This window comes from Micromys minutus (assembly GCF_963924665.1).
Source record: "Micromys minutus genome assembly, chromosome: 10".
NCBI lineage: Eukaryota > Metazoa > Chordata > Mammalia > Rodentia > Muridae > Micromys > Micromys minutus.
Window position 1 is genome coordinate 584,017 of NC_137979.1, and position 5,214 is coordinate 589,230.

The following is a 5,214-nucleotide window of genomic DNA, read 5'->3' on the forward strand; positions in this document are numbered from 1 at the left end:
ATTGCGTCAAAAAATAGCCACAGGAAGTGAGGGCGTTGTGGAATACACTTCTGGGAAACCTCCAGAGATCCACCTTGAAAGCCACCAACATCACACACATCCTCAGTAGATATATGCTAATGTGCAGTTAATAAAATAACCCTACTCCTGCCACAGTACTTTCCTAAGCATCTTTCTTTGTAATGATCCCTGTGTTTGGGATCTGTGTTAAGTATATATTCATAAACCTTTAACTTACCATCACATCAAATAACCCTTTATTTTCCCAAGAAAAAGCCACACAACTTACTTCTGTATGAATGGAGGTCCTTGTAGAAAAGGGACCATTTCAGGCTGCTATGTGGAGTAGCACGGAGCTGTGCTTGTGTCCCCACCACCACTTACAAAGTCAAATCTGTCTTGTTTTAGAGGCTGTGCCCTTTTCAACACAAGCTTTATCAAGATATGGACCTACCAAGGTGGTTAGGTAAGGGAACATAGCTACCTGCAGGAGTATAGGATGGGATTTCTTTCACCTCAGCTGTTGTCTGATCTGGATAAAATGTAGTGGCTTCTGGAATGCGAACAATGCAAGAGTTATTTTAGCTGTAAAACAGGTTGGCTCCTACCAAGGAAAACAGAAACAAAACAAACTCCAAAACTTACCATCACCCTCCCACAGTGCCTCCCCAACCTTTTTAAGCAGAAAGGACTCCTTTCTACCCACTTCTACATCTGGCAACTCCTCTTAGAAATGTATATTTTAAAAAAGGCTGGCCAATGTTTATAGTTGTTTTATTATCCTGAGCAAGTGAAATCAGTGTTCTAAATTTTTATTCGGAGTTGTCTCATACTTTCCATTCTAGACCCCTGAACACCTCTGGATGAAACATACAGTCAAGACTAACAAATGGCGAATAGGACACTCACTTAAAATCAGGATTAAGACAAGCGGTATTTCACTCTCTAGGAAAGGGCCTGGAAGTGTCTCACAACCCATTTATTCACAACAGGCCTTATCCAAAGTTAAGACTATTGCCACTGCTTTGCACGAAGACATGCTCACTGAACAATGTGGAGCACATACACTACTCCATCTCATAGTTCCTCTCCAGGTAACAGTGTCACTTATTATGATTCGTGTTCAGCAGTCTGCTACTTCTGGAATTCTCTTTTGTCCCTCTCTTTAAAACAAACAGTTCTTTACTAACTTGTTGATTGATTCAAATAAGCTCTCTGATCCTCCTCACATTCCTTTACTAAGAGTGCTTTCCTGTTACCTGATTCATCTTCAGTTTCTCCAAGGGAATGCCCCAGTGCAGCTTAAATTTTTGTTTCTCTTCCTGGAGACCTTACATGCTCCCCAAGTTAGCAAAATTAACATGAAGAGCTGAGCTCTCAAAAAAATAAGGGGTCTTAGAGAATGTTGCTTGAGGCCACATAGGAATTCTGAAATCTGAGCTTCCTCAGGACCCCTCAGAACAACACCCTCTGCTCTGCACCCTTGTCTTGTTTTACCCTAACATTCAAACTTTGAAAAGTATGTGGTTGTACTTCTGAGTTAAGACATTGTGAGCTTAACTTGTTTCCCCAGCCTGGGTCACTTTTCTCTACTGTTCTTACACCCTCACATTGCATACTCCATGAATAGAACTTGGGGCAGCCAGGATGAACACAAGAAGTGGGTGTGAAACACATGTTCTTTTCTTACAGTAAAAGGGTGTTTGCCATCTCTCTGGGCTGCACAATTCAATCTGAAACTGAAAGAATTTAGAAAACTAACAATACAAAAATAAGATTACACTAACACCACTTTTAAGAGGTTCTTTGAACAGATGAGCCAACACTTCTCTTCTAAATCCCAGCTCGCAATAAAGTCAGTAACTTATCCATGTTCTCCAAGCTCAGCCCATGAGCTCATCCTCCAAAGTAACAAAAGCTAAGAACTGAAAAGTTCTGTCCATCCGGAGAGATTCTCTTAGTTCTTAGTGTATGCAGCTGCCTGGAACAAGTGGGTTTTCTCACAAACCCCGTGCTCTAAAATGTTAGGTAAAACCCAGAGGCCTCTGCAAGCGTGGCCTGTCACCCAGTCCTTCAGAGCCGTGCTGCTTGAACAAATCTGCAGGCCAAGAGAGGTGAGGAAAATCAATGTCTCCCATCAGTTTCCTCTAACACAAGAGTTCGGAGGCTTTATCTGCTTGTCAGAATAGAGACAAACCTCACAGGATGGATGGGTTTAAGAAGCCTTGAGAACCTCTGAAACAATGATCTCTCTTAGATGTAGAAAATTTGACATAACCTTGCCTTCAGGATGACAAGCTCTTCCCCATCCTTAAGTCATGTTATTACCCATTAATATTGAATCTGAACTCTTACCTGTAGGCAATTTGAAATATAAACTACTTAGCCTCACTCAAAAATATGAGCATTGTAAATGATTTTCAATAGCATGCAAATTTGATGTGAGTTTTTGTCACCAAGAATATATTTTGTACTTTTCATGATACATGAATGAATTAAAAGATGCTTAAAGCAAAACCCTAGAAGGCTTCCATTGCCTCTTTTTAAAGGAGGGTATTCTGAAGTCTTTTCATGTGAGTATGTGAAAAATGCAACAAACCCTGCAAACCTCTCTGTCTACAACAGGAGGACTGGACCTGGAGTTCGAATGGACATAAGAAATCCACAGTGGCTCTTGTTCATATCCATACCCTGTTTCTTCATCAAAAAGTCATGTGCAGCTGGACCAGATTCCCACCATCCTTATCAGCTGCCCACGGTCTATGATATACCTACATCTGGCTACTAGTGAATGTCCTGGGAATCTAATAAAAAGAGACAGGTGCCCTCCATTTTCAAGCTGTTACACAGCAGACAGCTTGAAACTAAAAAAATCACGGGTCTTGTGAAGCTGTTGTTTGGGACCCAGTTAAAGACTCTTCACCTATTGTATGCTTATGACTTGTCTCAGTGTCTGTGCACTATTGTCCCTTAGAAGAAGAACTCTGGGCCCTGATCCACCTTGAGTTTTACCTGCTCTGTGAGTCTCTGTATGTGCTGGTTTTGGAGGAGTAAAGGTAGAGACTCTGGTTGGTGTTGGTACAACTGTAGATCTTGTTGAAATACTTATGGTTCTTCCTGTAGCTGTGGGCCTTGCAGTTCTGTGTCCTCCTGTCATTGTAGGTCTTGTTGGGGAACTTGTTGGAATTTCTGGATTTGGAAATCAAGATGAAAGCAAGATTTAGTCAAGCAAGAAGAGACAAAAGCTTTTCTGTAGTACAAGTTAGAGGATGTCCCATGGCAGAGACTTCTCTTCTTTGTCACAGATCAACTAAAATATGACAGGCCTGTGAAGACAGCTCACAAGTAAGATGCAGCTGCGCTGACAACATGAATGGGAAGAGAGCCCATGTTACCATGGAAAAACTATGAATGACAGGTGCCAGATTCTCAGATTTCTAATGGACCTAAGCAAGATCTGGCTGCTCCATACACTGTCTGAATGGTTATAAAAGTCAGACTTTACCTGTGTTGTGAGGATTGGGCTCAGATCCTCAGGAGGGCTGCTGAGAAGATCATTTTAAAGGCTGTTGTTTGAAGAGGATGATCTGTCTGCCTTGTCATGCCAGCCATGGCAGCGGTCACTCTCTTTTCCTCCCTAGCTCTCTCTCATTTTTGCTTCTCTTCAGGTTTTACAGAGAACCTTCCCCCTCCATCTCAGCTTCTTCATACCCCGTCGAGACATCAACTCATACTATGTGATGTTTCTGTCTAATGTTCTGGTTCCCAACTCCAGGTCTGATCATGGCCTTGAGGCTTCCTGGCATTAATAAAGCTCATCAGAGGGACTTGAATGTCAGGGTCTTTTATAGGCTCAGTGCTGCTGTCTCTCTGCTATGTGTTGGAGGGAACCATTGTCCTGCCAGGATATTTTCATTTCTCAAACCACACTTTTTTTTTTTTTTTTTTTTGATATGATGTGAGACCTATTTCAAAAACCTAAGGCAGGAAAGAGAGCAGAACTTTTCACCTATACCTGTGGGCTGTGCTCAGAAGGTCAGCTGACCATTGGTGAAGGCAGCTCATCTGTCCAGCCGCACCCTGCATTGCCAGCTATTTCGGTTACAGCTGTTACAATTCTACATTGTTGGGAATGGGTGTTTTAAAGTGCTAAGGTATAATTACAGAATAGAGGACTCAGTTCACTTGCAAGAAATAAACAAAGAAAAATTTACCTGCTTTAACTTCCAACAAATTGTCCACAAAATAGAATGCTCCAGGTAACTCCACTACGCAACAATAGGGACCACCATCGCTCATAGCAGTGTTCTCTATTGTCAAGGACACATTTCCTTCTGAAATATTCCCCTTTAGCTTGTACCGATTGCTCCTCTGATGTGTGACCTTATACCCATTGGTCCAGATAAGTGTCCTTAAACAATAGGAATAGTGGCATTCCCCTCGACCCCAACAAGAGGGAACAATTCCACCATGGTATGTGGAATAATTACACGGAAGTGTGACAGGGTGACCCTCCAGCCCCTGTACAACTGCAGAAGAATCCACAGCACCTGTAATGTTAAAATGGGAGTGGAAAAATAAAGGGAGAGTTAGTACTCAACATTTTCCTAAACTTTCGTTTTTAATTCATTTCAGAAAAAGTATGGAGTGGGGGAAGTGCTGAACAACTCCAGCCCTTCCTTATCACTGATGTTGTGTATGTGTATGTCTCTCTTTCTCTCCGTGTGTGTGTGTGTGTGTGTGTGTGTGTGTGTGTGTGTGTGTGTGCTGGAGAAGTAAAGGGAATTACTATTTAAATTTTGTTATTCTTACTTTTTCTCAGCCAGGGTCTCACTTTGTAGTCTTGGCTGGCCTCCACCTTGCAACATAAATTAGGCTAGCTTTCAAATACCCAGATCTCTATTGCCTGTACCTCCCATATCCTATAATATTAAAGACCCATTTTTCTAGCTTGAGTTTAGAGGCTTTCAACATTTTTTCTGCCAGCATAGTCTTCCTTAGTGCCTATTACTTGATAGATGCATCTGTGAACAGAACAATCTGTTCTGTGGTATGATATACATCCTGCTTCTTTTCATCTTCTTTTTCTTCTTCAGTGTGTGTGTTTCTTTTGGACACTTCGTCTTGCCATACACTTCATCTGATTTAAAATCAATATCCTCCCACCTGACTCCCAAGTGCTGATGATGAGCGTTGGCTAAAAAGTGCAGTTCT